The 25,206-nt window shown below is 42.8% G+C and overlaps 1 protein-coding gene across 6 annotated transcripts in view; it reads right to left on the reverse strand.

The window, feature by feature from the left end:
• Positions 1 to 14,445, reverse strand: part of vwa5b2 (von Willebrand factor A domain containing 5B2) — a 171,446-nt gene extending 157,001 nt beyond the window's left edge. For 5 of the 6 annotated variants that reach the window (XM_072255145.1, XM_072255143.1, XM_072255138.1 and 2 more), the window contains exon 1: positions 14,403 to 14,445. The gene's annotated coding sequence lies outside the window, so the exon portion shown is untranslated. The remainder of the gene's footprint in view (positions 1 to 14,402) is intronic. The other variant, XM_072255142.1, reaches the window with a different exon arrangement.
• Positions 14,446 to 25,206: the final 10,761 nt, after the last annotated feature.

A 25,206-nucleotide genomic window follows, 5' to 3' on the forward strand; every position in this document is an offset into this window, starting at 1 on the left:
TACCAAATCTCTTTAAACTCCTAATGGAGTATTGTCACTGCCTTGCCTTCTTTATAACTGCATCGATATGTTCGAACCAGGTTAGATCCTCAGAGATCTTGAGAGATCCTACCAACAAATTTATAGATGGTATTTGAGCTATGCCTAGCCACACAGCCATGGGTATAGAGAGAGTAGAGCAGTGGGCTAAGCACACACCCCTGAGGTGCACCCCTGTTGATCATCAGTGAAGAGATATTATCACCAATCCACACAGATTGTGGTCTTCTGGTTAGGAAGTTGAGGTTCCAATTGCAGAGGGAGGTACAGAGGCCCAGGTTTTGTAATTTCTCAATCAGGATTGTGGGAATGATGGTACTAAGTGCTGAGCTATCTTCGATGTACAGCATCCTGACATAGGTGTTTGTGTTGTCCAGGTGGTTTAAAGCCGTGTGGAGAACCATTGAGATTGCATCTGCCGTTGACCTATTGTGGCGATAGGCAAATTGCAATGGTCCAGGTCCTTGCTGAGGCAGGAGTTTAGTCTAGTCATGACCAACCTCTCAAAGCATTTCATCACTATAGATATGAGTGCTACGGGAAAATTGTCATTAAGGCAGCTCATATTATTCTTCTTAGGCACTGGTATAATTGTTACCTTTTTGAAGCAAGTGGGAACTTCCACCCTTAGCAGTATGAGGTTGAAAATGTCCTTGAGTACTCCCACCAGCTGGTTAGCACAGGTTTTCAGAGCCTTACCAGGTACTCTGTCACGGCCTTCCACCTTGGTCGTGATCATAAATTCCAAAATTCCTGCAAGTTGTTCCATCTCACAAATACAATTTTACAAATAAATATCATAACAATTAACTCCATAAAATACATGGGAGTCAGTGGTTATCATTCATAGAGGTATAAAGCATAGAGGCAGACCTTTCAGCCTAATTGATCCATGTTTATCAAGGTGCATACCTGGAGTAATCCCATTTGCCTGCTTTTAGCCCATTTCACTTTCCAATCATTGTAATTTTCTTTTAAAATTGCATTTGTGCTCTGATCTTCATCTGACCGGTATTCCCATAGACTTACCACCCTCTGATTGGAATAACCTACCCCTCAGATCCATTGAAGCCTTTCCCTTCTCTCCTTAAACCATTACCTCTAGCTTTAGACTCGCCTACCCTGAGGAAAAAGACCACGACAATTCACCATGGTTATTTTCAGCCTCCTACACTCCAGGAAGAAAGCCTCAACTTAATCAGTTTCTCCTCATAATTCAAGTCCACCATTCTCTGTAACGTGAATCTTGCCATCAAAGATGCTTAATGGCATCCTACCTACAGTTAGGTGATGGAATTCACAGGACCCCAAGTGTTGTGGTATTAATCAATATGGTACTTCTCTTAAAGTTCATCTTAGACGTTCATCCCAGAAAGAATTGAACAAAAGTCACCGTAAATATTCCTCCCTCTTAAGAAACCTGCATTATGCAACAGCGCTGTGTTAGCTGTTCGGGTTTGAGACATGACACAATGGTCAAGGATTACTCAAGTTAATGTGAGTTGTATCCATTAGTCACTCCACTCAAGTTCTCCCAAGGGGGTTACCCGATGTCTTCAACAGCATGTCTCCACATTTGGTAGTGAATCACAGCTATGTTCCCTCTAAGCTGTGCGCGTGTGCATGCGCACACACGTTTTTCAACCAGCGTACAAAGGAAATTAATGTGTGCACAAAAGATTAGTTACCTAAAATAATGTAGTAATTAATAATTACACTTATTGAAAATAATCTTTTAGCTAAATGTTTCTGTTAACTAGTTAGTTGTTTTTTTCAAATACCACAATACATGTCACTAATTTACGTCACCTCACCTTTCCTGTTCCGGTTTATACAGCTGCATCACAGCGGCAGCCATCTTTGGCGGACAGTGTTCATATCATAAAGTTTACAAAAGATCGTTTCAAACCCTGTAGATAGCTTACTAAGTTTTTATTAAAAAAAATATTGATTCACTATGTTGCATTCAAAAGGAGCGAAGGACGTGAAGTGCAAAAGAACTGCAAATTTGTTTAAAGTTGAATGGCTTAACAAAATAGTAGAAACTGATTTCAAACTTTGCTCAAATGGTGGCATTCGTACTTCAAAATGAACAGTTTTGCGACCTTGCACAGTTGATGGACATTGGTGGAACCTTTATCTTGCGTCTAGTGCGGACTGTGAGCGAGGTTTTAGCCTCATGAATCAACTCAAAAACAAGCTGAGAAACTGTTTAGGTGAATGTCATTTGGATATGTTAATGAGAATCAAAAGCTATCAATTGGATGGAAGTTCTATTAATCTAGATAGAGTTTACAAAGAATGGGTAAATGCCAAAGACAGGAGAGAGAAAAAATAACTGAATGACTTAAATACGTATGTTATTTTGTTGTTATTCTGTGCAGTTTTATGCCAAATATTTTGTAAACCAACATAAACTGTGCCATGTGTGCATTCAGTGCGCACATACTTTTGTCATGGAAAAAAATTTGCTCAACATAAGATTTTTGCGCACACGGACTACTAAAAATTAGAGAGAACATTGGAAGTGATGTTGGCTGTGCCTTCTGCAAGTATCAATGATGTTCTTGGAGGGAGCTCCCACTATCTATGGCAATCTTGTAATTACCTATTACCAGCTGCAACATTGTGGACCTACAATTGTGTAGTTGCAATTGGCAGCACCCTAGGATGAGCCATATGTAGTATTTTAGGATGGAGATTGAGCTTAAAGACATCATGTAGTAACCTGATTATGAATTCATCATTTGCTTAATCTATTACAGGGCAATCTATTTTGTTAATGGTAGATGCAGAGCTTTGCTTTGCATCACAGTTCCTACAGCCAGAATGAGTTGCCATGCTTTCTCTAAATAAATGGCAGAACTTTACAAATACCTGCTAGTCCAGATATAAAGGAACCCATTTTCAGAGGAACTATAACTTAAGAGTAAAGTATTGGCCTTTTATATTCTGATGCTAAAAATTAATTTTGCACTTCTGTAGTTAAAGCAAGTGGCTATGGAAATTATTTGGAGCCACTACTCAACAAATCAGTTCTTGTTTTAATTACTTGAAAGGTAAATTCCATCTTATTTATTCCTGTGCATAAGAAGATCAGATTCTGAATGCATTCATTATGGCAATGTCCCTGTGAACAAGTATTTGGTGTTTCTAAGTAATAAATACTTCAGCAAGTTTATTAGATGATGGAATGACATATTACCCCAGTGGTTTTCTGAGTTTTATCCACTGGGGACACCACTCAAGTTCTCTCCCGGGGGTCACCCAATGTCTTCAACAGCAATGTCTCCACATTTGGGAATGATGTTGGCTGTGGCTCCTGCCACTATCAATGATGTTCTTGGAGATTCTGTCTGCAGTGAGCTCCTACTATCTATGATATCTTTACTGCTTTGCTACTGCTTCTGCCTGGTCCAAGTCTGCCACCTTCAATTCGATACACTGACCTATGACTGGCACTCTACTGGAGCATAAAATTTTCATTTGGCTCAATTTTTCTTACCAATTGCATGTCAACCTCATTCTCTACCAAGTCGCAATGAGTTATTGATGGAGAATTCTGAGCTGATGTCCAACATAGAAAGACTACCAATCTCATTAGATATATACCCTGCCCCTCACAGTAATTACACATCTGAAATTATTCTGTCCTCATTGCTCACTAGGTTACTAAACAAAACCATAACAATCACTCTTATAATTTGGAGCAAGTGGCTGGTTTTATCTAAAATGGTTATGATTGACACAACATATATTTTTACATCCTAAAAGACAAAAAGCTTTAAATGATTTTATTGCACAGATATTTCTTTCTAAATCAGAATGTTACCGTATTTTTCATGGAAATATTTCTAGTACTTAAAATTATCAATTCTCCAGTGTATATTTAATTTTAAATATGTTTGGAATATTAAAATGATCAAAGAATCTGTCAAGTAAATAACTAAGTAGGGATTTCAATCTAATTTCTCTCATCTATCGTACAAAATCTCCTCAGTTTACTTGGTAATTATATCTTGCTAACACTTAATGTATGAGGAGCTTTTGGTGGCTCTGGGCCTGTACTCACTGGTGTTTAGCAGAAAACGGGTAAATCTTATTGAAATCTACTAAAAATTGAAAGGCCTGGGTAGAGTGGACATGCTTCCAATAGCGGAAGAGCCTAGCACCAGAGGGCACAGCCTCAGAATAGAAGGACGTTCCTTTAAAACAAGGATGAAATGTATCTGTGGAATTCATTGCCAGAAGGCTTTGGAGGCCAGGTCATTGATTATATGTAAAGCAGAAGTTGATATTTTCTTGATTAGTAAGGGCATCAAAGTTACAGGGAGAAAGCAGGAGAAAGGGGTTGAGAGATATAATAAATCAGTCATGATCGAATGGCAGAGCAGATTCGATGGGCAAATGACCTAATTTTGCTCCTATGCCTTCTGGTCTTTATTTGGATTGTGTATACATTTGGCTGGCCTGTCTATGTAAACAATGGTTTGAGTAGAATGAAAGATAGCTCAAAAAGGCTAAATAAATTCATTACTTAGAAAGAGGTTAAGCATTGCTGATATGCAGAGACGAGTTTCATAGATTTGAGCTAACAAAAATCTGTACACCTTTGTAAGAATGATATTAGAAAATGGGGGTGTAATCAAGTATTGCATTCCAAGTTTAATGTTCAGTATTAAATTCCCAATATAATGTTATGATGTAGGTGCAATGCTTCACTCTTCTATGTTGCCCATAATTAAGTTTATTATAAAGTGATGGAAGCGGACTGATCATTGCACCTCGTACTGAAAATGGATGTCGGCCTTTTTGCTGGGTGTACTGAGGGTGGTGATAAAGTATTCTCTTTATATGCAGGGCAGTCCTGCAGCATGTTGCACAATTATTTATCATGAAGGTAACTCAGGTTGCAAATATCTTTTGATGTCAAGATGTATAGATTTGCATGGCTTATTGAAATCATCCCTTTATCACTGGAAGCTCAGTCTGATACATACTGAAGGTGATTACGAAATTACTTTAGGGGACATAGCCTCAAGACTGGGGGGAGTAGATTTAGGATGGAGATGAGGAGGAACTGCTTTTCCCAGAGAGTGGTGAATCTGTGGAATTTTTTGACCAATGAAGCAGTGGAGGCTACCTCTGTAAACATATTTAAGACAAAGTTGGAGAGATTTTTGCATAGTAGGGGGATTAAGGGCCAGGTCAGCCATGATCTTATTGAATGGCAGAGCAGGCTCAACCAGCCAGATGGCCGACTCCTGATCTTATATCTTATGATCTTATGTTCTTAGGTACTTTTGTAATTGATCAAAATCACTGAGAAATATATCATAGTTTAAGGTTAGAAACCATTATATGGGCTTTAAGGTTGACATTGCAATTTTTATGCAGGGGAAATAATCTTTTGATGTTTGGTGCTCACTTGGCAAGCAACTAAAAGGAACTTTTTTAACATACGCTCCGGTGTCACTTATTAGGTACGCCTCTACACCTGCTTTTTAATGCAAATATCTAATCAGCCAATCATGTGGCAGCAATTCAATGCATAAAAGCATGCAGACATTGTCAAGAGGTTCAGTTCTTGTATACACCAAATAGCAGAATGTGGAAGAAATATAGTCTAAGTGACTTTGACTGTGGAATGATTTTTGGTGCCAGACTGGGTGGTTTGAGTATCTCAGAAACTGCTGATCTCCTGGGACCTTCATGCACAACAGTCTAGAATTTACAGAGAAAGGTGCAAAAAACAAAAAAAAACATTAAAGTGAGTGCCCATCCTATGAGTGAAGATGCCTTGTTAATGAGAGTGGTCAGAGGAGAATGGCCAGACTGGTTCAAGCTGACAGGAAGGTGACAGTATCTCAAATAACCACGTGTTACAACAGTGCTGTACAGAACAGCATCTCTGAATGCACAACACATCGAAACTTGAAGTTGTTGGGCAATAGCAGCAGAAGACCATGAACACAGCCTTTGTGGCCACTTTGTGTACTGAAGGTATGTAATAAAGTGGCTATTATCTGTACATTGTACCCATTTCTTAATGCTATTATGCATGCTTACCTTCAATTTTTAGTTTTCTGCATTGAAAACAGAAATGAAAGAAAGAATGGAGCCCAGAAATCAAGGGGAAGGGAAAGAGTTTTATAGCATGCACTGGGAATTGTGGTTCAATTGGAATGTAACATAACAGTGTCAAAGAAATGACTATCAAATTTATCAGGTTTTAATTAATGGCTTTGATTTTTGACAGCTTCAGGAATCCAAAACTGTAGGATGTAAAATTATTCACAGCCTGTAGATTCTCAAGAAGTATTGGGAAGCAATCTAAGCTGACTGAAGCCTGATTGGTTCAGTGTCAATCACAACACCTTCCAACCAAACAGTATCTCACAGTGTGATTTTTCAAGGCAGGGCAACCATTCTAGCGGTATGGTCTAATCTCTGTACAAATACTTCCTAAGTGAATAGTCTGAAATATTTTTCTATTATGTCCCTCACATCTCAGGATTTGCACAACTACGTTTTAAAAATGAATTGAATATAGCACAAGTGAATGCTTGAAGTTTACAACTCCTCATCTGAATAAATATAGCAAAGTAGTTCTGTTTAATCCTAAAAATAACGTGCTGAGAATCCTGTCCTTTGCACAGACAGGGAGCTTATGATAATAGCAAAACTGTCAGTGAATGAGTGATTTTGCTTTTACTGTAATTTATGAATTAATTATTCTTTACTTTGGCTCAGAGCTGGTCTCTCAGCACCAGCATTAGGTTCCAGTTGAAACTGGTTTTGTTGGCTGGGGTTTGAGTGAAACTATATTTTATAGTTGGTAGACATTGACAGAAGTAATATAATTTTTTTTCCTTGGAGGTTACTGATGCTCCAACTTTGAGGAAACCAGTTCTGTTTATTAAAAGGACCACATGGCAAAATAATGAATGTGAAATATTGCTGCGGTGACATTGAGCAATAATTTGCAAAATGCGGGGTGATCTGTATGAAGCAAGTTAGATGCAAAAGCTAAATAATTAAGTAATTTGGGACATCCCTGTTGTATCACATATACTAGGAGCAACAGAAGGGGTGAGATTCAAAGGAAGACGCCAGCAAATATAGGACATGCATAATGCCTTCGTACAACAGAGTAATTATAAACAAAATCATAAAATGTCAGAAAAAAAGCTTAGCAGGTCAAATGGCAGCTGTGTAAAGGTTCTTAATTTAGTCTAGTTTGTATAAAGCACAATCATGGCCTTAAAAGGGCAATGCAAATATTATTGCAATTGCCACTGGGTCTTCTAAATCTGTTTTCCACTGCCTAAGTGATCATGTCTCCACATTGCACAAATACCTGATGTTCGTCTGGGAAGCACTGTATTCTTCCATCTCTTAGTGTATCCCAATAATCATGTCTCAACCTCGTTGGCTGGGGTTTGTGTGAAACCATATTAACAACTTCTTTGCTCAACTTAAGCAAGTTTCTGAAACGCGAACTATTTTGTGATGTGATTATCATGCTGGGGTTAACTTCTGCTTTTTACCCACCCGCTTCTGCCTGGCAGAACTTGTTCTTACCCTGAACAACAAGCTTCCTCTACAAATCGAAGATACAGCTATTGGCCCTAGCTACACCTGCCTTTTTGTTGATTACTTGGATCAGTTTTTGTTCTAAACCTACCCAGGCACCACTCCCCAACTACTTCATTACATTGACAGCTGCCCTGGTTCTGCCCCTTGCATCTCCGTGCAGATCTGGATAGTTTCACTTACTTCTTTACAAACTTCCCACCCTATTTTCAGATTCACTTCGATTATTTCCCACACCTCCCCCTGCTTTCATGATCTCTCAGTCCCCATCTCAGGAGACAAACTAACCCTGCTGATATGTACCACAAATCCACTGACTCCCAAGGCTACCTAGACTACATCTCCACCTACCTTGTTTCTTATAAAGAAGCATTCCCGCTCTCTGTTTCTCCACCTCTCTTGCATTTGTTCTCAAGATGAGGTTTTGAAATACAGGTTTTCTGAGATGTGTTCCATTTTCCAGAAATATAGCTTCTCCCCTGTTATTTGATGGAGCCCCACCCACATATCCTCCATTTCTCACATTTCTGCTCTCATTCTCCCTCCCGCAAGCAGAACGGGCTTGGCAATCATGTGGTCCTTTCACCCACCACCCTCCACATCCAGTAGCTCATTCTTCATCATTCTCACCAGCAGTCGCATCTTCCCCTCCCAACCCTTTTACCCATCCCGCAGGGACCAATCTTTCCATCCAGGAGCCCAAACCGCATTTCCAGGTGAAGCAGAGATTCACGTGCACCTCTTCCAAAGAATTCTGACGAGCTGCATCACTGTCTGGTATGGGGTGTGGGTGGGAGGGGGTGCTACTGTGCGGGATTGAAAGAAGCTACGGAAAGTTGTAAAATTAATCAGCCCCATCTTGGATACTAGCCTCCATAGTACCCAACACATCTTCAAGGAGTGGTGCCTCAGAAAGGCAACGTCCATTATTAAGGACCCCCATCACCCAGGGCATGCCCTCTTCTCACTGTTACCATCAGGTAGGAGGTACAGAAACCTGACGGCACCCAGTCAATGATTCAGGAACAGCTTCTTCTCCCCTGCAATCCAATTCCTAAATGGGCATTGAACCCGTGAACACTATGTCACTTTCATTAATTGTTTTGCACTATTTATAATTTAACTATTTAATGTACATATATATACTTACTGTAATTGATTCACTTATTTATGTATTTTTTCTATGTTATCATGCATTGCATTGTACTGCTGCCACTAAGTTAATAAATTTTGTGACGTATGCTGGTGATAAACAAATCTGACTCTGATTCAGACTCATCCATTGAATTCAATGCTCCCAATGTTGCCTCCCCTGCATCAGTGACACCCCACACATACTACGTGGCTGCTTTGACAGGCATCAATGCTCTACTGAGTGTCCTTCTTGAACTCCCAGTAGCCAGCCATTTTAATTCCCTTCCCCATTCCCACAATGCCCTGCCATCCTCGGCCTTCCCCTCTCAGGCCTGCAGCAAACTAAAGGAACGGCACCTAATATTCTGCCTGGGGAGCCTGTAACCCAAAAGCCTGAAGATCGAATTCTCCTATTCAGGTAATCAGAACTAAAATATGAACTCTTTCTCTTTCTGCAGATGCAGACTAACCTGCTGAGTGCTCCCAATTCCAATATTTACAGTCTCTCTTCTAGATTTCCAGTGTTTGCAGTTTTTATTTATAGTTAGTAGCACTGTTGGCTCTGAAGAGCTGAGCACAAAATTCTAAGTAATCTTTCAATGAAAGAGGATTTTCCACACGGCAAGAGGTGGTCCTTTATGATGGAGTGTTCAGTCTGGTGTAATGGTTTCACTGTGCTCTTTCAGAGAAGAGCAGACTGTCCACTAGTATCATCTTCACGCACCACGACCACCCCGCCATCCAGGCTGCCTCTTCTTGCTGCTGCCATCGGGGAGGAGTTACAGGAGGCTTGGGGTAATTCCATCTTATTTAGTCCTGTGCATGAGAGGGGCAATTTCTGAATGCATTCGTTATGGCAATGTCCCTGTGATCAAGCATTTGGTGTTTCTAAGAAATAAGTGCTTCAGCCAGTTTATTAGGTGATGGGATGACATATTACCCCAGTAGTTTTCTGAGTTGTGTCCATTAGTCATTCCACTCAGGTTTTCTCCCAGGGCTCACCCTATCTCTTCAACAGCATTGTCTCCACATTTGGGAGTGATATTTGCTGTGCGTCCTGCCACTATCAATGGTGTTCTTGGAGATTCTGGCTGCAGTGAGCTCCCAGTATCTATGACATCTTTTACTAATTCACCACTTTGCTCCTGCTTCTGCTGGTTCAAATCTGCCACCTTCTCTTTGATACAGTGACCTATGAATGGCACTCTACTGGAGCATAAATTGGCCCAGTTTTTCCTGCCAGTCAAACTTTTGGGCCGAGACCTTTCATCTGGGCTGGGCAGATATCTAACAACTACAAGATATTCCGCAGATGCTGGAGGAACTCAGCACGTCGGGCAGCATCCGTGGAAATAAACAGTCAACGTCTCGGGCTGAGACCCTTCATCAGGACTGACTCCCGTCACATATCAGAAGCTGATGCAACAAATTTAGCCCACAATTGATTTATTGCGATAGATAGCAGAACAGGTCTTTCCGGCCCTTTGAGTCATGCCACCCAGCAAACCCCAATTTAACCTTAGCCTAATCAGAGGACAATTTACAATGACCAATCAACCCACCAACTGGTATGTCCTTGGAATGAGGGAGGAAACCCACAGGAAGAACACACAAACTCCTTACTGGCAGTAGCGGATTGAACCTGGATTATACCTGGAGGATTAAGTTGTTTTACATGGACAAGCACTACCTAATAAATCCCACCAGTTAGATTTGAGACTGGAGTGCAACAATGTGCCTCAGACGAGTAGCAGCAAGGACTTGGATCATAGCACCCAATCTGTACACAATGCATTGCTGTCTTCACCAGTTAAACAGCTTTCTGCATTGGCTATGACTGCCTTACAGGATGGTTAAAGGAATCTGGCTGATTTAACTGAATAATCTGAGGTCTGTTCACTGCACTGATTTTATATCATTGGTGCCTGATATCATGACAATATGATGTTGTGCTTGACTAATTCTCTCTGATGATTTGAGTTCTATAACAACGATATGACACATCTTTAAGTTGTGAAAATACAATGGCCTATCTGTTAGCTATCAATGTTGTCATGTATCATTGCATCATCAGTATTCTGCTGCAACAGTAACATGTCTGGTATCCTTTATACATCTCTGTGGATAGGATGATCCTAGCAACAGACATCTTACATCAGTGATAATATGGCTGGCAAATTATAGTTTTCAAGTTCTTGATATTCTTTAGTGAACGGGAGCAGTGATTCACTGATAGTGATGGTTAGAAGGCGATGTTTACCTTTGGCTAAATTATCCTTGGCTGTCCAAAGCTTTTGAACTGGAGCCTGAAAATCGATCATCTTGCACTTTGAGGGGCACACAACAGTGATTCACATTCAGAGGGATTTATTTCTAGCAAACAAAAATCCAAATTTCTCTCTGTACAAAGAATGAGAATTGGATGATGCATTACACATGAAATAGGAGTATTTGTTGAGATCAGTCTGCCTTCAGGGTTGAAATACTGAAGCTGGATTCAAGAATTGACATGTTGCTATGTACAATTTCAATTAACATCTTTGTATCAACAGCTCTAAGCAAACTGGATATACCCAGGGAACAGTTGCAAATTAGGAGAGCCGTTTCAATCCAAAGAAGGCAAACAAATGAAGCAAGTGGTTGGAGCTTACACCACCCAGAACAGGCAGGAGAGCACAGAAGCAGTAAGCATTCCCATAGTGGGAACTGGAGCACAGAGTCAGAGTGCACAGAAAATCCCATTGCCTCAGCTGGTTTTATAAAATACGCATCTAGTTAGTTACCTTTCCCCACTTTTCTTATACGTACCTATCTGAATAATATCAGTGCATCTGCTTCTGTTGCTCTTTTAGATCATAACAACCAACAGTCAAATAAAATTCTCTTCAACTTCTAACCCTCCTTCCCCTTTTTCTATAATACCTATCCTCCAACCCAACCCTCTACTTCTGGACTTTCAAGAGACACAGAGCACTACAGAAAAAAAAAATGGCCACTCAGCCATCTAACCCTGCCAAACTGTTGTTCTGCCCATTGATCCACACTAACACCATAGCTCTCCATACCCCTCCTATCCGTGTATCTTTACAAACCTCCCGTCAAGCCCACATCCATCACTTCTGCTGGCAGTTCATTCTACACTCGCAACACCCTCTGAGTGAAGAAGTTCCTCTTCAGGTCCCCCTTAAATATTTCACCTTTCACCCTTAACCTATGACTTCCAAATCTATGCTTTCCGACTGCAGAGGTTTCTGCCAATGGAAATAGTTCATAGAACAGTTATATACAGTAATTGTTCCCTCCTTCAAATGTAAAGCGCCGTTTGTTCTGAGATTCTCTGGGATCCAATTGCCCTACGAAAATAATTTTTTAAAGCTTGCATTTATATAAGTGTTCACAATCTCAGGAGATCCTGTTATGTTTTATAACAAAATGCTTCTTAGTGTGACCACTGTTCTGATCAGGAAAGCAATCATTTGACCAGTGCACCAAAAATAGTTCATTGGTGGTAAAGTGCTTTGAGATGTCCTGAAGTAAGTGTGAAGAATAACATGGAAATTCTTGTCTATTCATTCTCAAATGGAATATTGGATAATGTGGCAAAAATGATGGAGCAAAATTAAATGAATATCCACTATTGTTATGGAGTGCTGTAAGAGAAGCTCTGAACACTGCATCCACTCAGAATCAGAATTAATTTCCCAGAGGGAGTACAGAACACACTGCTGCAGAGTGACCCATTGCCTCGGAGAATTGATTATAAAAGATTATCAAGGCATTTTCATCAAAGCAATTGAGACAGAAAAGATAAATCTGAAATTATACCTCAGAAAATATATTAATAGATAAGATGACAGGATTTTATCCTGGGTAGCAGTGAAAAGTGAACTGTCAGAGAACTAAAATACCATTCTATTTCCTGCTATAAATAAGGGTGGAAAGCATGAAGGTTTGCTCATATATCGGGAGCCAGTTCTCAGTGTAGCCAGATGGTCATAGAATCATCGAAAAATAGAGCACTGAAACAGAGCCTTATGACCCAGCTCATCTATACCAAACATGATGTCTAGCTGTGCTGATGACATTTGCTACTTCAGGCCCATATTGACCCACTCCTTTCCTATCCACATGCTCTTTAAACGTTGCAATTGTATCTGCCCCCACTCACTCCTCTGGAAGCTTGTTCCATATTATCATTGCATTCCGTATCATCATTACATTTTCCTTGAACTACTGACCCCTCAGATCTCCTTTGAATATCTCCCTTCTCACCTTCAAACAGTGCCCTCTGGTTCTGGAATCATTTGCCCTGTGAAATATTCCAGCTATCAATCCTGTCTATGCCCATCATAATTTTATAAATCTTGATATAGTAACCACACATCAGCCTCCCATATTCCAGTGAAAATAAATGTGACCTATCCAATCTCTCCCGGATTTTTGGCAACATCCTGATTAACCTCTCCAGCACTTTTCCTATTCCCTTCACATCCATCCTGTGGTACGGCAACAGAACTGTACACAATAGTCCAGGTGAGGCCTAACCAGAGTTTTATATGACTGCAACAAGATGTCCTAACTCCATGCTCAATGCTTTATCCTAAAAAGGGAAATATATAACATTGTTTTTCATTACCCCTTTGACCTGTGTCACCACTTTCAAGGAGCTATGGATTTGCACCTTAAGGACTTGTATCAACATTCCTAAATCCCCTGACATATATAGGCCGTCTCTGAATCTGACTCTCCAAACCACGTTACCTTGTACTTGTCTGGATTAAACTCAATTTGTCACATACCCACTCATGGCTGTTTGAAGAGACAGCAGGACTTCAACCTTTCCACCTGATCTATGCCCTGCTCGATCTTTTAACAACCTTCTTCACTATTCATGACTCCTCCCATTTTCATTTTATCTGAAACCTTACTAACCCCTAATTCTTACCCAAGTCAGTTAAACATATATAACAAAGAAAAAAGACTCTAGCACTAATCCCTGTCCCTGCAGTACATTACTTGTTGATGACATCCACTCTCAAGCCAACGATGAATTCCAGGATTGATGACCATGTGCCAACACAGCCACGAGGAGTTCTGCAGATGCTGGAAATTCAAGCAACACACATCAAAGTTGCTGATGAACACAACAGGCCAGGTAGCATCTCTAGGAAGAGGTACAGTCAACGTTTCGGGCCGAGACCCTTCGTCAGGACTAACTGAAGGAAGAGATAGTAAGTGATTTGGAAGTGGGAGGGGGAGGGGGAGATCCAAAATGATGCCAACACAGCCATTGGCTAACTGAGAAAAAGAGTTTTTGAAGATCCAGGCTTCAGACCCTGAGATGAAAACCCACTAGAAAGAGTACATCATCCCAAAGACTATCCACCCGCTCACCCCACCAGTTACCTCCTACCCCATCAGAATACAATTCCCACACTGGCTTTGTCTGTCAGCTCAGAGCCCGGAGAACTGCAGTGACAGGAAGTCTTCCTCAGACCTACAGTACTGCCGAAGAAGGAGGAGGTACTCCAAGGAACATTTCAATCCTCTTATCCCCATTCTAAATTTAACACTATTCTCCTTCTAAAGCAGGAGGGTAACCCTCCAGTTGGGAGAGCAAAGTAAAGACGTACCTGAGCACAGGCTGGGATATCCCACATCTGTAAAACCCAGTGGTGAACTAAACAATGAACAAGCCGAGCCGAGTTTGAGGAAATGCTTGTTTATCTTATGGCTTGACATTCCACAGACATGATTCAGCGTTGAGTGATGTCGAAGCAGACCATTGTATGTTTGGAATTTTCTACCACAATCAAACAACATGCATAAGATCCACACTGATTGCACTTGTTTTGAGTGCATAACTCAGAGTCGTCCGGGTTGAATTAGCTAACCCCAGCTGAGCCAGAAGGAGACTGGTCAGAGTGATCCCCAACCAGAAAAAATGAGAATTGATGGACAAACTTGGCAAGTTTGGACAACAATTGATTGGACATTATTGGTAGGTCGAAGGAATTGAGTGTGGACTTCGGGAAGGGGCAGTCGAGGTAATACACACCAGTCCTCATTGAGGGGTCAGTAGTGGAAAGGGTGAAGGGTTTCAAGTTCCTGTGTGTCAATATCTCTGAAGATCTATCCTGGGCCCAAATATTGATGCAATTTTAAAGACACTAGCAAATCTCAATGGATGTATGTGGGGAGCATTCTAACAGGCTATGTCACCGTCTGGGTCAGAGGGGCCACTGCACAGGACCAAACAAAGCTGCAGAGGGTTATAAGCTCTGTCAGCTTCATCATGGCCACTAGCCTCCCCAGCACTGAGGACATCTTCGAAAGGTTGTGCTCAAAAGATGGTATCCATCATTAAGGGACCCCATCTTCTTATTACTGTCATCAAAGAGGAATACAGAAGCCTGAAGGCGCACAGCAAATATTTTAGGAGCAGCTTCTTCTCTGAAAGGACAATGAACCTATTTACACTAATTCACTTTTCTGCTCTCTTTTTGCACTAATTTAATGTAATTTTTATATATATATTTCTTACTGTAATTTATGCTATTTTCATATATTGTGCTGTACTCCTGCTGCAAAACAATGACTTTCACAACATATTTCACTGATTCTGATTCGGATTTGTCTCGTCCTGGTGAGAAAGGAGCGTGCATGGAATTTCTTTGGGGATGTAGTCGGACTAGTTACAAAGCAGGGAAAATATCATGTTCCGTGGGCAAAATGCTGGAGGAACTCAGCAGGCCAGGCAGCATCAATGGAAAAGAGTAGATAGTCAACATTTCAGGGAGAGACCCTCCATCAGGACCGGAGAAAAAAGATGAGGAGTCAGAGTTAGAAGGTGGCAGGGGAGGGGGAGAAAGAAACACAAGGTGGCAGGTGAAACTGGGAGGGAGGGAGGGGTGAAATAAAAGTTGATTGGTGAAAGAGATACAGGGCTGGAGAGGGGGAATCTAACAGGAGAGGACGGAAGGCCATGGAAGAAAGACAAAGGGGAGGAGCACCAGAGGGAGGTGATGGGCAGGCAAGGAGATAAGGAAAAGGGGATGGGGAAGAGAAAAGGGGGATCAGGCATTACCAGAAGTTTGAGAAATCGAAGATCATGCCATCAGGTTGGAGGCTACCCAGACGGAATATAAGTTGTTGCTCCTCCAACCTGAGTGTGGCCTCATCACAACACTAGAGGGAGGCCGTGGATTGACATATCAGAAAGGGACTGGGAAGTGGAATTAAAATGGATGGCCAGTGGGAGATCCTGTTTTTCCAGAGGGCAGAGCTTAAGTGCTTAATGAAGCGGTCTCCCAATCTACATTGGGACTCACCAATATACAGGAGGCCACACCAGGAGCACTGGACACAGTAAGTGATCCCAACAGACTCACAGGAGAAGTGTCACCTCACCTGGAAGGACTGTTTGGGGCCCAGAATGGTAGTGAGGGAGGAGGTGTAGGGGCAGGTGTGGCACTTGTTCTGCTTGCAAGGATAAGTGCCAGGAGGGAGATCAGTGGGGAGGGACGAATGGACCAGGGAGTTGCATAGAGAGTGATCCCTGTGGAATGCAGAAAGTTGGGGGGAGGGAAAGATGTGCTTGGTGGTGGGATCCCGTTGGAAATGGTGGAAGTTACGGAGAATTATGTGCTGGACATGGAGGCTGGTGGGGTGGCAGCTGATGACAAAAAGAACCCTATTCCTATCATTCCCTTACCCCTACTTTCTGTGTTCTGCAAGGATCATTCCCTACACAACTCCCTCCCCACTGACCTACCACCCCACCAACCTCTGTATCCAGCACATAATTCTCCTTAACTTCCACCACCTCCAATGGGATCCACCACCAAGCAGGCCTTCCAGTTGAGGCGACACTTCACCTGTGATTCTGCAGGGGTTATCTACTGTATCCAGTGCTCCCGGCGTGGCCTCCTGTATATCAGTGAGACCCGACACCTATGCTCTATCCGCCAGAAGCGGAACCACCCAATGGCCACCCATTTTAATTCCACTTCCTACTCCCATTCCGATGTGTCCATCCATGGCCTCCTCTGCTGTCGCAATGAGGCCACACTCAGGTTGGAGGAGCAACATTTTGTATTCCATCTGTGTATCGTTCACCCTGACAGCATGAACATCGATTTCTCGAACTTCTGATAATGCCCCCCCTCTCTAAACCTCTGAAACAAAATTAGAAAATGTTGGAAACATCCAGCGGGTTAAGCAAAATGGAAAGAGGGAAATTGAGATGTTTTTTGTCCTATCCATCTGTCCCAGCCTCTCTACAATTTAAAGCTAACTTGTTTTCTCTCTCTCATAGTTCTCACAAAGAATCTTTGGAAAAAGTAATTCTATTTCTCTTTTTACAGGTGCTACGTGACACACTGAATGTTTTGAATGCATTCTGTTGATAAAGCAGTGTGGTACTCTGTTAGATGTAGAGATGTGCTTGCTGAAAATTCTTTGGTTTAGCAATTTTACAGTTCTGTAATTCAGCAAAAGAGAACCCAGCGTTTTGGACAATGGAAGTCTGAACAAAGACTGCAAGGATGCAGGACTCAACGAACATTGAGCAGGATGAAAATATCCCTGGATACATCAGCATTCCTAATGAATGCCGCCCCTTTATTCCTTTCCGTAAATGCTGCCTGGCCTGCTGAGTCCCTCCAGCATTTTATGCATGCTATTCCTCCCCAACACCCCCTCCCCGCAATACTCTGGTACATGTCAGGGTTTGAACCAAGGAGCTTCTGGCCTCTTCCAATTAAGGCCACAAAGTACCAACATGGAAACAAAGTACTAACGTGGAAACTGATGAAAACAGATGAAAATCTCCATGACTCATTGATATCTGAAACATTATTAAAGAAACATTTTTATTGAGTGAGGATGACAGGGGCAAGGCCAGCGTTGTTAATTTGTTCCTGAATTGAGCAGCTTGCTGAACCAATTAAAAGACAATAACCAACAATGGGTGAGTCTTAAAAATTATATTTGCTTGATAAAGTATATAGCAAAGTAGGAAATATTCCTTCCTTAAATGAGACTTGTGGGCCAGATGGATTTTCATGTGTAATCGTGATACTGCCATTTCATTCACTGATTGAAAACCCCTCTCGACATCTGATCATTAGCCGAGCCCTCTGCACTGCCAATGCTGTAATATAACATGTCACTCTCCCACCTCCCTGTTTCATTCTGAAATCAATTTTCATTGAGACTTCTCATTACGAAACAGAATTCACATTCCAAGCCGCCCTCATCCAGAAATATGTTCTTTCAGTTCCTTCAAGATTTTTCCTCGAGTAAATCCAAGCCCCTAATCAATTATAAAAGCTGTCAAAGTTCCCAGTTTACACCAACAAAACAATGGCTGCAAGTCACTCCAAATTCAGCTGAGTAAATCAGTGAAATACTACCTACTTGCAGTCTGTCTCCTGTCTCATAAATCTGAAGCAATTTTCCTTCCATGTGACTCCAGTTACAAAATGAAGGTATTCCATACTTCAGAGTGAACTATATATTTCTTTCGTGAGTCATGGAAGTAAAGGAATAATTTCACTGTGAATACTCTGCCAGACACTCATGTTCAGACAAGATTTAATTGCTAGGTGTGACTTAAACTTATGTTGAAATATTTCAGTCTTCTACAACAATTCTTTGTTCATTCTAATGTAGAAAACGATCAATTGAATATAACTACAATGTAGGTTTCCAGCTGTGAGCAGAGCAACTTGAAATTTCCTTGTAAGTCGATCATTGTTATTGTGGATGACGAGTTTTGCATTTAATCAAGATTTTAAGCATTATTTTTTACATCCTTGGAAATAATATGTTGACTGCATCATCTTATATGAAATGTCAAAGCCTTCCTGTCATTGCCACTTACAAAACACAATCTCAACTCCTGAGTCATGCAGGTCACTGCCTCATCTCCATTCCTTCCACTTTGCAGCTTGAACTCATCCAGTTTGGAAGGAAGAATAGAAGAGCAGATTATAAACGGTGAAAGATTGCAGCATGCTGTTGTGCAGGGGGAATCAGTTGAGGCTTCTTCACTAAATATATTTAAGAAACAGTTAGATAGGTTTTTACGCAGTAAGGAAATTAAGGGTTATGAGGAAAAGGCAGGTAGATGGAGCTGAGTTTATGGATAGATCAGCCATGATTTTATTGAATGGCGGGCAGGCTCGATGGGCCACATGGCCTACTCCTGCTTCTATTTCTTATGTTCTTATTGATGCCTTGATCATCTCTGCTCATTGCTTCCACCAATTTCTTTCTCTTTCTCTAAACAGGGACCTACCACTCACAAACAAAAGAAAATCTGCAGCTGCCCAAAATCCGGGCAACACACACAAAATGCCGGAGGAACTGAGCAGGCCAGGCAGCATCTATGGAAAAAAGAATAGTCGACCTTTCGGGCTGAGACCCTTCAGCAGGACTGAAGAAAAAAAGCTGAGGAGCAGATTTAAGAGATAGAGGGAGGGGAGAGAGAAACACAAGGTGACAGGTGAAACCTGGAGAGGGAGGGATAAATTAAAGAGCTGGGAAGTTGATTGGTGAGAGGAGGTGAGAGAGGGAAAAGGGGATGGGAAATGGAGAAAGAGTGGGGTGGTGCATTTGTGGGGTATAACTGGAAATTGAGAAATCAATGTTCATGCCATCAGGTTGGAGGCTACCCAAACGGAATATAAGGTGTTGTTCCTCCAACCTAGGTGTGGCCTTATCACGACAGTGGAGGAGGCCATGGATGGACATATCGGAATGGGAGTGGGAAGCGGAATTAAAATGGGTGGCCACTGGGAGATCCCATTTATTTTGGCGAATTGGTCTCCCAATCTACATCAAGTCTCATCGATATAGAGGAGGCTACACTGGGAGCATCGAACACAGTAAGTGACCCCAGCAGACTCACGGGTGAAGCGTCGCCTCACCTGGGAGGACTTGCTGCATCAGGATGAACATAGCAGAAGTCAAAATACATTCTCCATTACAGGAACTGTGTTGCACTATCCACCCATCTCATAAATCTCACTGTCTTCCTTCACTGAGTATGCCATCTGCCTCTAACATTCTCCTCCAAACATACAACCGTCTGCATTTGGAGACATTCTTCCTATCCTTACTGAATGTAGCTGGAAGATTTGTAAAATAAAAGGTCTTCTTCCAAACCTGTACCACTGTCTCTCGAGCCACATGAGGATCCATCCCTGACACTTTCTGCCAGTTTGAAATATCATTCACTGACTCTGGATTCCACTGATATTCATGACAGCCTCTGGGTATCTGACAACTGTCCCAAGTATGGAGGATGTTAAGATGTTGGTTAGAGAAAGACAAGAAAAGCTACAGGAGAAAAATACCCAACAAAGGAATGAAAGGCTGAGAGATCGTGGGTCGTATGGCTAGGATATCTGATCCATGGAGGAAATTGAATGCTGCCTCCTGCAGCCCAACACTTGCTAATATGTCAGAAACAGACCTGTCATTTACTTTGGTAGGACCACAGAGTTATTCCTCCTGCCACTTTTGACCAATCCCTGACATGTGCAGCTACAGTCGGCAACGCAAATGTTCAACGCCACAGCCGCAACTCTGTGCTTCTGATTGACAGATTTACTGAGACACTGACAACATATAGTTCTGAGTAGCCAGTATTTGAATTTATTTGAAGCTCCTGAGAAACTGAATCGAAAAATGTTTGGTGCAACGGTCCAGTTTGGTGTGGTAAGTGGTGAGTGATCATTGTGACAAGGATCAGCTTTATCAAAAAATAACTTTATTTGCCATACACATTTACATTTATTAGGAGTTTCTCACTCAGATGCCAGAGAATTAATGTTTCCAGCAGGAGCAAGTCTAACAGGCAATCTTTGACTTTCAGTTGTATGATCTTCATCAGGTTCAAACCTATATTCTGTGAACTTGATCAGTAATTCAACAGGATCATTCACATAGAAACAGTAGCTAAAGACCAGGCCAGAACTGGCCTCCCTATGGTGAATGAGTCCAAATTCTGATTCCCTTAAGTCTTTCTACAAAGTACATTTCAGCACTTACACTCCCTTGCCTAATGAGTCCAGTTTCGATTACACTCAATAAGCTCAGCATTTTCCACGACAAAGTAACACATATGTAACTCCCAAAATATTTCCTGCTTCCACCAGTGTGACACACTGCATGTAACCATTAACAAACTATTTCAACAGCACCTCCCCAGCCTACAACTTCCACCCTGATTTTTTATCAAAGTACTTCACAACACTGGGAGGATCTTCCAGGCCTCCACAAGCTGAAGAGGATGCCAGGGAGCCCTTGGCCAAGAAGGTGACTCACCTGATGAGATGGGATAAAATAACTGAAGAGGAAGGCAGCCAGTATTGCTTAACTTAGGCAATGTAAATTCATTGTGATTCTATGTAAGACATTTAATCTTAAAATCAGAATCAGTGTATTTTAGCACTGACATATATCATAAAAGTTGTTGTTTTCCAGCAGCAGTACAGTGCAAGTCATAAAAATTACAAAGTAGGTTTTTGCACATGGCCAAGTGGTTAAGGCATTGGACTAGCTACCTGAAGGTCGTGAGTTCGAGCCCCAGCCGAGGGAACGTGTTGTGTCCTTGAGCAAGGCACTTAATCACACATTGCTCTGCGACGACACTGGTGCCAAGCTGTATGGGTCCTAATGCCCTTCCCTTGGACAACATTGGTGTCATGGAGAAGGGAGACTTGCAGCACGGGCAACTGCTGGTCTTCCATACAACCTTGCCCAGGCCTGCGCCCTGGAGAGTGAAGACTTTCCAGGCGCATATCCATGGTCTCGCAAGACTAACGAATGCCTTTAAGTTTTTGCAAATAAAACAAAGTGAGACGTTTTATGTTTAAGGAAACCTGTAACACGTTTTATTGAACTCCAAAGCCTAAACACAAAAGCTTTCTAAAAATCTTTACATAACCACGTCATCACATCAGACCAGCCTCTTAAAGCAAAACCCCAACTCAATGTCGGTGGTTGTTCTCCCAATTACGTTACCCTACACAGCAACCCTGCCCTCCCACCTCCCAGAATTGACTAAAACCAGCATCGTGAGCCTGTCTGGAGCTTGGGTGAGCCGCCTGTCTTGGGTGCTGAGTTCCATGGGTAGAGGAATCGCAGGTGCCTCTGGATCATCCCGAGGTGTGTTGACACGTTCATGGCAGCAGAATACTCCAAATCTTAGCGGGCTGATTCAAGGCAATCTACTGAAATATGTAAACACGAGGAATTCTGCAGATGCTGGAAATTCAAGCAACACACATCAAAGTTACTGGTAAACGCAGCAGGCCAGGCAGCATCTCTAGGAAGAGGTACAGTCGACGTTTCGGGCCGAGACCCTTCGTCAGGACTTCAGTTCCTTCCTTCTCTTCCTTCAGTTAATCCTGACGAAGGGTCTCGGCCCGAAATGTCGACTGTACCTCTTCCTAGAGATGCTGCCTGGCCTGCTGCGTTCACCAGCAACTTTGATGTGTGCTACTGAAATATGTTCAGGTTTGCCCCTCTTATTTATGATAAAAGTCCTTTCCCCCCATGCCAAAATGTGGAACTAGCCATCGTAAGGAGGCAGAAGGAGATGTTGGTGTGCATCATGGCGGATGAAAACAAACGAGGCAGAACGTAGGTCAACAGGAACCCAAGAGTGCTGTATGCCATGATGGAAGTTAGGAATAGGTGCAGGGGAATTGAATTTACCGAGGAGGGTGGAATGCCATTCAGAGGCCCACCAGGCAGCCATGGTGTCTGGAATGAAATCACCTGGCACTCATAACGGCTGCCCGTATACCAACTCAGCCGCGGATGACTGCGGCTCCTCTTTTGGAGCTTTTCTGAGCCCCAGCAGGACCCATGGGAGCCGATCGCGCCAATACTCATTGGTCAGGGAAGCTCTCAGAGGCCTTTAAGGAGCGGTAAAACCGCTCGCTAAGGCCATTGGACTGCGGGTGTGGTGTAGACTAACACTGAGGTTTTGCGCCATTGTAGCCCAGAGGTCTGATATGAACCAGGGACCCCAGTCAGAGGAAATATCGAATGGGATGCCAAAGCAAGCAGCCCAGGTGCTGATGAATGCCCAGGCCACATCTCCTGCCATCGTTGGTGGTAGAGGGATGACTTCTTGCCGCTATGGTAAGGAGGCACGTGAAACCATGGGAGAGGGGAAGAGGACCAACAATGTCCATATTGACATGGTCAAATCTGCACTCAGGGATCTCAAAAGGTGCCAATGGTGCCTGAACACGGCAGTTAATTTTTGCCGGCTGGCACTCCCCACAGGCTGTAGTCCAATCATGCATGTCCTTTCTTGAGGCCGTGCCAAACAAACTTTAGTGCAACCTGTTTCTGTGAGGCCTTCCAGCCCGGATGAGAGAGCACAAGAGGTTTGTGGTCAATGAATGCTGTGAAATAGCAACCCTCTACAAGTAAATGAAAATGGCAGACAGCCAGACAGTAATCGAGAAGCTCGCGGTCAAACATGCTGCACTTCCATTCCGGGGAAGAGAGCTGCTGGCTGAAGAAGGCGAGCGGCTGCCACACACCTCTGGCCAACTGTTTATACACAGCACCATAGAACAATCTGAGGCATCAGTTTTAATGGCTATGGGTGCGTTGGGGAGTGGGTGTGCCAGTAGGCTCATCTAAGAAAGAGCTCGTTTGGTACCATCAAATTCCATGCTCACATCAGCTGACCAGTCAAGGACTTGATTAGGGGTGCTGCCTTTAAGCACACTATGCAGGGGAGCATAAATTCAGAAGCTCACAGGATGAATTGGAATGAAACTTGTGTAGTTTTTTAGGAGTGCCGGATGGTGGGAAATCCAGAATAGCGGCTACTTTTGATGGGAGAAGTTTTGCACCTTCTGTGGAGATGCGATAGCTGAGAAAGTCAATGGTTGACAACCCAAACTGGCATTTAACAAAGTTAATAATCAACCCACATTGGCTTAAGCACTCGAAAAATGTGCAGAGATGAGATATGCATTCAGATTTGGACCTGCTGGCGACAAGTATGTTATCCAGGTAAACAAAAAGGAAATCTAATTCTTTTAATACAGAGTCCATCAGCCGTTGAAAAGTCTGTGCTGCATTTTTCAGTCCAAACAGAATGCACAGAAACTCAAAAAGGCTAAACGGGGTTATCACAGCTGTTTTGGGAATGTCCTCTGAGCACACAGACACCTGATAGAAGCCCCTAACTAGACTGATTTTGGAAAAATAAGTGCCAAAAAGTCTTGATGTGTGGGACCAGGTAACGATCAGGACTGATGATCGCATTAAGGCGTTGGGAATTGCCACATGTGCGCCAACCACCATTGGACTTAAGGACCTTATGGAGGGGCGAAGCCCAGGGGCTGTTCAACCGGTGTACAATGCCAAGTTGGCAAACTCAACCTCCGCAGTTGCCAGCTTTTCTGTGTCCAGTCTATGCGCTCGGGCATGGACTGGCGGGCCAGTTGTGGGAATGTGGTGTTCAACCCCATGTTTTGGGACTGTAGTGGAGAATGTGGGCTTGGTGAGGTCTGGGAATTTGCCTAGTAGTTGAGTAAATTCACATGAGGTGGTCCATACAGTTGACACAGTCGTTATGGGGAACTTACTGGGGGAGCAGAGTAATGACCCAAAGCCCTTGACATCCACAAGCTGGCAGTTATTAATATTGACCGACAGTCCTTGGGCAAAGGAAATCTGCACCGAGCTGAGGTCTAGCCACTTTAGCCAGGATGAAGTCCCATGTGTAACGTCACCCACTGAAGCAGAACATCACCTATTGTGTCTTGTAATTCTGAATCCCGCTGCTGTTGGCAGACTGCAGTGAGTTTGGGCATGTGGCCAAGTGGTTAAGATGTTCGTCTAGTTACCTCAAGGTCGCTAGTTCGAGCCTCAGCTGTGGCAGCGTGTTTGTGCCCTTGAGCAAGGCACTTAATCACACATTGCTCTAGTGTCTGTGCGAGGAGTGGCGCCCCACACAGACTTCCAATCTGCGCCTTGTAAGGCATGAAAATGCCTGATGCAGGCCTCTCATGGTCTGAGTCGACGTTCCCTCCCCTGCCTTCCCAGCATTAGGCGATGAAGGTAGTACACTCGTCTGAACAACCGTGTCACACAGAAGCGTCATCCTGAAAGGGTGTCAGTGATGAACAGGAGACGTTCCTGGCAGCCGGAACCCACGGTGTTCACAGATCTCTGATGTCCCGCTATGTTGGCACAGTGGAAGCTGCAGGGTGGTCAGCATTTACTGGCATTCATATCAAAGTGAGTGTGGTAAAAACACAGGCCTGGCTTCATCTGTTTCACAGACGTGGGCATCCTTATGTTGGGGGCCTTGCTGACCGGGCTCATTGAGGTAGAGAAAGGAGGAGGAATAAAACAAGGATGTTGATTTCCCAAGAGAGATAACGTGGT

This window comes from Mobula birostris, chromosome 4, assembly GCF_030028105.1.
Source record: "Mobula birostris isolate sMobBir1 chromosome 4, sMobBir1.hap1, whole genome shotgun sequence".
Classification (NCBI taxonomy): domain Eukaryota; kingdom Metazoa; phylum Chordata; class Chondrichthyes; order Myliobatiformes; family Myliobatidae; genus Mobula; species Mobula birostris.